General features: G+C 38.8%; 1 pseudogene; it reads right to left on the bottom strand.

The window, feature by feature from the left end:
* Window positions 1-5,156: 5,156 nt before the first annotated feature.
* On the bottom strand, window positions 5,157-6,598 carry LOC131522465 (uncharacterized; annotated as a pseudogene).
* Window positions 6,599-11,735: the final 5,137 nt, after the last annotated feature.

The following is an 11,735-nucleotide window of genomic DNA, read 5'->3' on the forward strand; positions in this document are numbered from 1 at the left end:
CAAAATCAGATAGGAACTTCTGTTTTTTTTGGTCCACAGTACGCCCCAATGACCACAGGTTCCTTCATGGGGATGGTAACCAGTAAGCCAAGGACGGGCCACAGCTGTACAGTGGAACTTTTAAATAAAGGTAGACCATCTATATTAATCTGCAGCCCCAATGTCATGCCCTCTGCCAGTGTTTTGGCATATTTGCTTATAGTGGTCTTTAAGGAGGAAAGGATGCCAAAAAGTGATGGTAGTTCCCCCCAGCCTTCTCCTGAATAGCATAATGCGTTTTCGTCTTGAGAAGTGTCCTACCATCCTTTGGCAGATTTGGATGGGTTACATGGAGTATACCCAACAGTGCAGTCAGGGCAACGATGGAAATGCCAAAACTCACTGCCCAGTTGGCAATGTTATCGGAAAGTGATGTTAGGTCAAGTCAAGTCACCTTTATTTATATAGCGCTTTTAACAATACAGATTGTGTCAAAGCACTTAACAGTATCAAATTGGAGGATAGAGTGTCAGTAATGTATAATGATAAGATTAAACACTCAATTTTCAGTTAAAGGCATTTCATTATTGAATTCAGAGATGTCATTGTCTGGCTCAGTTTAGTTTAAATAGCATTTGTGCAATCAAATCGGCGATAATCGCTAGAAATTAAGTGTCCCCAACTGAGCAAGCCAGAGGCGACAGCGGCAAGGAACCAAAACTCCCTCGGAGACAGAATGGAGAAAAAAACCTTGGGAGAAACCAGGCTCAGTCGGGGGGCCAGTTCTCCTCTGACCAGACGAAACCCGCAGTTCAAACATTTATATTTCTATTTTAATTTTGTTGCAATTTCTAACAATAGTAGTATTATGTAGTATTTTATTATATTTTTAGTTTTATTGTATTTTAATCGAGGTTTTCACTGGGGATATCTCTCTGGGGGTCATCTGGGTGTCCTGGTCTCCGCTGACGATCAGGGCTGTAGACATCATCTCTTGGTGCTGATCCACCATCTGATCGGATACGGACTGAGAAACAGAATAAGAAAGAAACAGACAAATATTAGCGTAGATGCCATTCTACTTACGATGTAACGAGTACATCGTGTGTTATGGGGAGTGTTCCCGGTTCCGGTTGATCTAATTAATGCAGCCTAACAATCCTTTAACGGATTTGAATAATAGAAGCATATTAGTGTGTTGTGTGAGCCAGGCTAAAGAGATGTGTCTTTAATCTAGATTTAAACTGACAGAGTGTGTCTGCCTCCCGAACAGTGTTAGGTAGATTGTTCCAGAGTTTGGGTGCTAAATAGGAATAGGATCTGCCGCCCGCAGTCGATTTTGATATTCTAGGTATTATCAAACGGCCAGAGTTTTGAGAACGCAGTGGACGTGGAGGACTATAATGTGATAAGAGCTCGCTCAAGTACTGAGGAGCTAAACCATTCAGGGCTTTATAAGTAATTAACAAGATTTTAAAATCTATCCGATGTTTGATAGGGAGCCAGTGCAGTGTTGACAGAACCGGGCTAATATGGTCATATTTCCTGGTTCTAGTAAGGACTCTAGCTGCTGCATTTTGGACCAACTGTAGTTTGTTGATCAAGCGTGCAGAACAACCACCCAATAAAGCATTACAATAATCTAACCTTGAGGTCATAAACGCATGAATTAACATTTCTGCATTTGACGTTGAGAGCATAGGTCACAATTTAGATATGCTTTTGAGATGAAAAAACGCAGTTTTACAGATGTTAGAAACATGGCTTTCAAATGAAAGATTGCTATCGAACAGCACACCTAGGTTCCTGACTGATGAAGAAGAATTGACAGAGCAGCCATCAAGTGTTAGATAATCTAAGTTATTACATGTGGGGTTTTTAGGTCCGATATTTAACACCTCTGTTTTTTCAGAATTTAGCAGTTTTTTATATCGACTATGCATTCCGTTAGTTTCTCAATTTGGTGTGTTTCACTGGGCCGCGAAGAAATATAGAGCTGAGTATCATCAGCATAACAGTGAAAGCTAACACCATGTCTCCTGATAATATCTCCCAAGGGTAACATGTAAAGCGTGAAAAGTAACGGCCCTAGTACTGAGCCTTGAGGTACTCCATACTGCACTTGTGATCGATATGATACCTCTTCATTCACTGCTACGAACTGATGGCGGTCAGATAAGTACAATTTGAACCATGCTAAGGCGCTTCCACTAACGGCAACAAAGTTTTGTAGTCTATTCAAAAGAATGTTGTGGTCGATAGTGTCGAACGCAGCGCTAAGATCCAGTAGAACTAATAAAGAGATACAACCACGATCAGATGATAGAAGCAGGTAATTTGTAACTCTAATGAGAGCAGTCGCAGTACTATGATACGATCTAAATCCTGACTGGAATTCCTCACAAATATCATTTTTCTCTAAGAAGGAATATAATTGTGAGGATACCACCTTTTCTAGTATCTTTGACAGAAAAGGGAGATTTGAGATCGGTCTGTAATTAACTAGATCTTTGGGGTCAAGTTGTGGTTTTTTAATGAGAGGCTTAATAACAGCCAATTTGAAGGTTTTGGGGACATATCCTAATGACAATGATGAATTAATAATAGCCAAAAGAGGATCTATGACTTCTGGAAGCAGCTCTTTTAGTAGTTTAGATGGAATCGGGTCTAACATACATGTTGTTGGTTTAGATGATTTAACAAGTTTATACAATTCTTACTTTCCTACAGTAGACAATGAATGGAATTGTTCCTCAGGGGATCTATAGTGCACTATCTGATGCGATACTGTAGCTGACGGCTGCAAGGATACAATTTTATCTCTGATAGTATCGATCTTGGAAGTGAAGTAGTTCATAAAGTCATTACTGCTATGCTCTTGGGAAATGCCAACACCTGTTGATGCTTTATGTTTCGTTAATTTAGTCATTGTATTGAATAAATACCGAGGGTTATGTTTGTTTTCTTCTAGAAGAGACGAAAAGTAATCAGATCTAGCAGTTTTTAATGCTTTTCTGTAGGATAGGGTACTTTCCCGCCAAGCTAAACGAAATACCTCTAATTTAGTTTTCCTCCAGCTGCGCTCCATTTTCCGGGCTGCTCTCTTTAGGGCGCGAGTGTGCTCATTATACCACGGTGTTGGACTCTTATCCTTAATCTTCCTTATGTGTAAAGGAGCAACCGTATCTAAAGTGATAGAAAAGAGAGAGTCCATAGTTCCTGTTACATCATCAAGTTGTTCTGAGCAATTGGACATGCTGAGGAACTGAGATAAGTCAGGAAGATTATTTATAAAGCAGTCTTTTGTGGTAGAGGTAATGGTTCTACCATATTTGTAACAAGGAGTTGGCTTTACAGCTTTAGCTACATGGAATATACAGGAGACTAGATAATGATCTGTGATATCATCGCTCGGGCGGCAGATCCTATTCCTATTTAGCACCCAAACTCTGGAACAGTCTACCTAACACTGTTCGGGAGGCAGACACACTCTGTCAGTTTAAATCTAGATTAAAGACCCATCTCTTTAGCCTGGCTTACACATAACACATTAATACGCTTCTATTATTCAAATCCGTTAAAGGATTGTTAGGCTGCATTAATTAGATCAACCGGAACCGGGAACACTCCCCATAACACACGATGTACTCGTTACATCGTAAGTTGAATGGCATCTACGCTAATATTTGTCTGTTTCTTTCCTAGTCTGTTTCTCAGTCCGTATCCGATCAGATGGTGGATCAGCACCAAGAGATGATGTCTACAGCCCTGATCGTCAGCGGAGACAAAGGACACCCAGATGACCCCCAGAGATATATCCCCAGATATAATCAACCAAAAATAACTAAAATATAATAAAATACCTTACTACATAATACTACTATTGTTAGAAATTGCAACAAAATTAAAATAGAAATATAAACTTTTGAACTGCGGGTTTCGTCTGGTCAGAGGAGAACTGGCCCCCCGACTGAGCCTGGTTTCTCCCAAGGTTTTTTTTTCTCCATTCTGTCACAGAGGGAGTTTTGGTTCCTTGCCGCTGTCGCCTCTGGCTTGCTCAGTTGGGAACACTTAATTTCTAGCGATTATCGCCGATTTGATTGCACAGATACTATTTAAACTAAACTGAGCTAGACAATGACATCTCTGAATCCAATAATGAAATGCCTTTAACTGAAAATTGAAAATTGAGTGTTTAATCTTATCATTATACATTACTGACACTCTATCCTCCAATTTGATACTGTTAAGTGCTTTGACACAATCTGTATTGTAAAAGCGCTATATAAATAAAGGTGACTTGACTTGACTTGCTGCCAAATTTCAATGCCACTGACATCAATTCCACGTGACAGTATTAAATCTAGAGTATGATTTCGACAATGAGTAGGTCCTGACACATGTTGTTTAACAACAATAGAGTTTAGAATGTCTATAAATGCTGATCCCAACGAATCTTTTTCATCAGCAGCATGGATATTAAAATCACCAACAATTAGTACTTTATCTGCAGTCAGCACTAACTCCGATAGAAGATCAGAAAATTCTTTAATAAAGTCTGTATGGTTCCCTGGTGGCCTGTATACAGTAGCCAGTACAAACATCACAGGGGATTTATCATTAACACTTGTTTCTTTGGATAAAGTTATATGAAGCACCATTACTTCGAACAAATTATACTTGAAACCTGACCTCTGAGAGATACTGAAAATATTGCTATAAATTGTAGCAACACCTCCCCCTTTACCTTTTGGAAGCAGTTCATGTTTGTAACAGTAATCTTGTGGTGTAGACTCGTTTAAAGTAATGTAATCATCTTGTTTTAGCCAGGTTTCTGTCTGACAAAGCACATCTAGGTTATGGTCAGTGAACATATCATTTACAAAAAGTGCTTTTGAAGAAAGGGATCTAATATTCAATAAGCCAAGCTTTATCATGTGTTTATCTGTATTATATCGTTTTTTTATTTGTTGAACATCAATTAAATTATTACTATTACTTTGGTTTGGATGTTTTCTGTATTTTCTAGTTCGGGGAACAGACACAGTCTCTATAGAGTGATATCTAGTTGAAAGAGTCTCTATGTGCTGAGAGTTAACTGACTTTGGTGACGTGAGGCGGCTAGCAGACGGTCGGTTTAGCCAGTCTGTCTGCTTCCTGACCTGGGCCCCAGTTAGTCAAGTACGAACTCTAAGACTATGTGCCATATTTCTAGAGAGAAGAGCGGCACCACCCCAGGAGGGATGAACACCATCTCTTTTCAACAGGTCAGGTCTGCCCCAAAAATTCGTCCTATGTTATTTTGCGGGCACCACTTAGACATCCAGCTATTAAGTGACGACAGTCTGCTATGAATCTCATCACCCCGGTAAGCAGGGAGGGGACCAGAGCATATTACATTGTCTGACATCGTACTTGCAAGTTCACACACCTCTTTAACATTATTTTTAGTGATCTCCGACTGGCGAAGTCGAACATCATTAGCGCCGACGTGAATAACAATCTTACTGAATTTACGTTTAGCATTAGTCAGCACTTTTAAATTTTTAAATGTCAGGCGCTCTGGCTCCTGGTAAACAATGGACTATGGTGGCTGGTGTCTCTATTTTCACATTCCGTACAATAGAATCGCCAATAACTAGAGCACTTTCATCAGGTTTCTCAGTGGGGAGAACCTGTTTTATGTTTTGATCGGAACGGAAGAGTGGTGTTTTGACCTGCGACTAGGCCGCCTCATAGTCACCCAGTTGCCCTGCTGCACGGGCTCAACTGGAACCGAACAATGTACAGAACTCCCTGAGCTAGTCGGATCCAAAGCAGTATCTACAGCCCTCACATTCTTACTATCCTCAACTAAAGTTTGGATGCATGTCTCTAGTTCTAAAACCTTCTCTGTCAGCCTAACTATTTCCCTGCATTTATCACATGTGTATCCCTCGCTGCTGACAGAGACAGATAAACTATATATGTGGCAAACAGTGCAAACAACAATAGCAGGAGAAGAAGCCATTACTCACCGTGATTGATGAATGATACCAACTTCACTTACCACTGTTGTTTGGTGAGTTCGTGAAAAACGGAGCGAGAGAAAAAAAAAATAACATAAAATAAAAAATAAAAATAATAATAGGTGCGAATAGAAACGCAAATGGAACCGCGTGTGACAAGCTAACGGGCTAACAAGCTGCACTCCCGTTTTTAAAAGCGGACGATCAAATTAGTTCGATTAGTTTGAAAGATAACACCAGAAATATGGTGGGAATTAAGTTATATATTATCACTTTAGACAAGTGAAAGTAAGGTAGAGATTCAATAAAAAGCGAAGGTACACGGAGCTACAATCACAAACCTCTCAGCAGCACAACAGACTGAAGCAATCGATCAGGCTGAAGCCTGTACCAAGCCTGGTTAGGTCATCATCATTTTCAGAATCCGAACCTGATGTTCCATCCCCATCACAATCACTATACACATCATCAAAATCTGCCTCCAATTTCATGTCCTCTTCAGTAACAACTTGCACCTCTGGCATTGCATGTGCAGCTGAAGAGGGTGGGACAGTGTTCTCAGAAAGAACTATGTCATCTGCCCCTTTTCCTGTCATGTCCATATCAGTCATGTCTGTCCTAATTTGATTAAGCCTTTTTTAAATGTCTACACGTGTCCTTCGTCTTAAGGATGATAAGGAGACAGGCCCAGTCTTTCTATTCATCTTTGTTCTAAGAGACATTTCAGGAAGACAGGTTGAAATCAGATGTGTAAAATTGATAATTGTTTCTAATGTTGTATTTAAATAAATACATTGTTGAATGGTGGTGTTGTCCATTTCATTGCTACAAACTAGACAAGAACAGAGAAATAGAGCATGAATGAAAAACTACATGATCAGACATTCAGTTTTATATTTAGATTATTTTCAAGCCCTTAACATTAAAGTCTCATGAATTTTTCCCTGAGTGAATTTCAATTAAAAAAAACGTACATGTACATTTTACTTTGTTTTACTCTGTTCCTATACTACTTTGAGTTATTATGACTCTTGGGTAACAAAATTAAGTGTCTAGGTTAAAATAAGACCAGATTTCTGAATATAGACCATAGGGTTTAAGAGCTGCAGACATTTGTATTTATGTATGTCGTTTTCAGAAAATTCTCAAAAATAGGGGCGCAGGTTAAGAGGTTAAAACCGTTTTCCCGGTTAGCGGGGGTGCATATAGCGCTCAAAACCAACATGAAAAACGTATGAAGGTAAAATGACGTCAAAAAGATTTGCACGCGCAGGGTAAGATTTGTGAAAGTGTACATAAGATAGCAAGTGTTAATTTAAATTAATTAAGTGTTAATTAAATTAATTTGGCATTCGCAAGAAAAGAGTTGTAAAAGTGAAAATTGCATTTCAAGCGTAAGAAAAAAAGATTTGCAGCCTTTTACTGTTTTTTGTAAGTGTATATCATGTATTGTGAAACTGCAACTTCATGCTAAGACAAAATAAATATGATCTGTATTCTTCTGACTTTCATTTTCCGCGCTTACACTTTTGGCACTGTTGTTTTGCCCAAATACAGCCAAACGTATTGCAAGCCTGTGCACAGTGTTTTGCAAGTGAAAACAACCGTATCAAGAACTGCAAATGAGATTGACCGCCTAAAACCAATATATGTGTGTGTAGAAAAAAAATCGTTGCAACTGTCTAAATGACTTCTTGCGTGCATAGAGCAAAATGTTCCCCAAATAACCCGCTATGTACGTCTGCGTCTTTGCGCTTGCAGTTTTGCAGATTCTCTCACTGATTTCAGATTTGCAAGCGCGTGTGGAAGGCGGGACCTTCTTTCAGCCAATCAAATGAGGCTCTCACTGACTCTCGATTTACTCTTATCTGATTGGTTCAATAAACACTCCAGACGTGAGAACACATCTTTATCTTAATTTGACTCAGCGTCATTCTTATTGTGGGGATGGTATTTTCAGGGTTCGTACACATTTTTATCAATAAATTTCCATGACTTTTCCATGACTTTTGAGACAATATTCATGACCTAATGTTCCATTATTTTACAATAAGTGTCGCAAGGATGAAGTTGACGATCCTGACTCGCCATGTCCTTATTTTTTGTTTTCAATTTGAATTATTTCGATTTTAACTAGCCTAGTAATTTAAATATTTCTAAATATATTTAGCATATTTGTGAGGTAAGTTTGCTTAGTTTCGGTTCATCATTGTGAAGCGCACCTGCTCAAGGCCGAGACGGCAGAAAGCGCATCCTGTAGGCTATGTTTTCTTTATTTTACAAAAACAATATTTTGTTGATATTGTAAGTGCACACAAATAAAAGTAGACCCTTTACAGTTCCGAATGATGTATTACTTGTACGTTTATGAGCAAAAATAGCAGCATATTTTAAGTTGTTTCCACTATAAAGAAAAAAAATTATTGTGCTCCATGTCCTGCAAAGCACGCTTTAGCTTCTATTCTCCACACAAACGCTTGGATATGCACCTAAAAGTGCACATTTAGTTAAAACGTTTAAACTAACATTGGGATATGCTTGAAGTGTTTTATATCTATAGATTTTATTTTAGGCAAGTCATGATGATTTGAGAATGCTAAATTGATCAAACAGGCTATGGTTGACTCACTGTAGTGTCTACTGCTGGCTGCTTGGTCATTACTTTAAAAAACGAAAACTTGAATTTAACAAACATAAAATGTTCCAAACATATTTCTAAATTAACTTAATAAAGAACCCAAAAGAAATTGAACCACTTTTCCATTAAAAACTGAACTATTTTTAATGGCTGCAACAGCAGCTGTGTAATGGGAGAGAGAGAGAGAGGCTCCAGTCGGACTCGGGCCAGTAATTCTGATAGTTTGTCCGACAAGGGATTTGAAATGCGGAAGCTGCAGGAATGAGTAATGCGATAAATGCGCGATCCCGTGCTGAAATTCAGCACCTGATTAAACATAATTCTGTTATACAAAGATTCATGAAACAGATTTCCATGACTTTTCCAAAACTTTCTGGGTTTATTTATTTTTCCAAAACTTTTCCAGACCTGGAAATTGCTGTTTTAAAATTCCATGACTTTTCCAGGTTTTTCATGACCGTACGAACCCTGTATTTTTAATGCACAGATACATATATAAAAAAATAATAATAAAATAATTAATTAATAATAAAATAAAATAATAAAACAAAACAAGAATGATCCTTTATAAGCTGTGTGTTTTTTTTTTTTTTATATATATATGTATCTGTGCATTAAAAATACCATCCCCACAATAAGAATGACGCTGAGTCAAATTAAGATAATGATGTGTTCTCACGTCTGGAGTGTTTATTGAACCAATCAGATAAGAGTAAATCGAGAGTCAGCGAGAGCCTCATTTGATTGGCTGAAAGGTCCCGCCTTCCACACGCGCTTGCAAATCTGAAATCAGTGAGAGAATCGTGCCAAAACTGCAAGCGCAAAGACGCAGACAGTGTTGCCAACTTAGCAATTTTGTTGCTAAATTTAGCAACTTTTCACACTACCCTAGCAACTTTTTCTTCCAAAAGCACCTAGCAACAAATGTAGCTATTTTTAACATTTATTTGGCAATTTTTTTAGCAATATTTGATAAATGACTTAAACGATAAAAAGGCACACAATTTCCATCTAAATTACACAAAATGAGTAAACCAAAGATGCATAGCAGTACACACATCACATGAATTAAGTTAGCTGCTATTTGCAATTGTTCAATTTGATAATAATAATTGAATAATTGTTCATTTGTGATACGCCTTAGCTTGTACCTGCGATTGTTGATCAGTTAGTACACTGTAAGAAAAATATCTAGAAAAATGGAAAAGGTACTAGTAATTTTTCAGGACATTATGTGTTATCCATTATCCGTTGTAACCCTGTAACCCGAAAACACAAAATACAATGGGTAATTTAAAATGCAGGTAAAAATAAAATAAAATCCTTAATATTAACATAGTAGATTGTGCCCTATTTTTACAGATTTTTCTTAGATTGTAGCACACTAACTACCTACTAATACACTGCTTAAAACTATAACTGTTCAGAATGCGTAGTTTTATAAGTTCACTAGCTAATAAAAAAATATTTGTGTTAGTGTTCAATAATTCAGTGTTGTATTTAAAAATACAGTTATTTATATTTTAATATTATATTAGGCATTTATAGTATTTTACAAACAAATCTAAATTAACATATAACTTTTTTTTGCTGAGATTTGCTGTAGCGACACATTTTTGCGTCGTAATTACGCAATGATATCATCGCGCAATGACATCACAACGTCATTTAGCAACTTTTAGCAAATCGATCTTCCTTTAGCAACTTCCCCTGAAAATTAGTTGGCAACACTGGACGCAGACGGGTTATTTGGGGAACATTTTGCTCTATGCACGCAAGAAGTCATTTAGACGGTTGCAACGATTTTTTTTCTACACACATATATATTGGTTTTAGGCGGTCAATCTCATTTCCAGTTCTTGATACGGTTGTTTTCACTTGCAAAACACTGGGCACAGGCTTGCAATACTTTTGGCTGTATTTGGGCGAAACAACAGTGCCAAAAGTGTAAGCGCGGAAAAATGAAAGTCAGAAGAATACAGATCATACCGTCATAGGCCCCCAGGGATGCGACGCTTTCACCCGCTCTGTGGATCTCGAACACGAGATGATGAAAGAGAACTGTTAGCCACTCATAGCACTCATAGTTGCTGTCTTTGAAATGGTGCATAAAACCTTTGCTGGCCTTTGTTAGCGAATTCAGTTTAGGTCTTCCTTTCTCAGTTATTCTCTTTTGTCTGCAAAAGGTGTTTTTAGTAGCTAGGCAACAAGATCTGGCGTAGGTGCCGATGACTGCAGCTGTCATTTTCTTTCTTTCCTTGGAAGTCCCTGAAGGGGCGGTCTAACGCTGGGGGTAGCACTGGGCACGTCACTAGAACCAGAGGGCGGGCTGTCACTGAACGTCAAAATTTGATTGGCTGATAATTCTGTCACTAATGCTCGTAACAAATCAGATGTGACGTCTTTCAACAAAAGGGTAGCACTATCTGTAGTGCTGGCCTCAGACTTTTTTTTACGTAGGATATTCCAGTTCAACCTCTACTAAACTAATCATAGGCAATTTTGTGGACATTACACAAATGAAAATGATACCTCAATAATCAATAAAAACATTTTTCACACAATTTTATTTTTTATAGGGCCAGAAGAGAAGGCCCTGCGGCCCCTGACGGCAGTAGCCTCTCACTGCAGAACAAAAGATCCAGGGGGTGGGGTTGGATCCACATCCAGGGGGTGGAGATTGGAAGGTTTAGGGGTGGAGATGGGTAGGTTTAGGGATGGGTATGGGTGGGTTTAGGGATCAGGGGGAGGAGACGGGTAGGTTTAGATAAATGTAAGGTGGGAGGAGTTGGATCTAGATCCAACCACACCCCCTGGATCTTGTGTTCTGCAGTGAGGACCATCTCCCTCTACCGTTACAGTAAAGGCGCGTCCGCGGATCCGACATGGGTCCGCTCAGGATCCGCTGATTGACAGTAGAATTTACAGTGCCGCCCGGAGGCGGAGCTGATCCTCTGGGCGGCGCCAAAACGAATGTGACAGTCACGCGGGTTTGGCGACTTGAAGGCGGATCCGCCTAGGAATCTCCTGCTGTGTGGGTAGGTTTAGGGGCAGGGGTTGGGTTATGTGCTCATAAATGTGTAAATTATGTAATATAAATAAAACTGTTG

The sequence above is a fragment of the Onychostoma macrolepis genome, chromosome 16 (assembly GCF_012432095.1).
Source record: "Onychostoma macrolepis isolate SWU-2019 chromosome 16, ASM1243209v1, whole genome shotgun sequence".
NCBI lineage: Eukaryota > Metazoa > Chordata > Actinopteri > Cypriniformes > Cyprinidae > Onychostoma > Onychostoma macrolepis.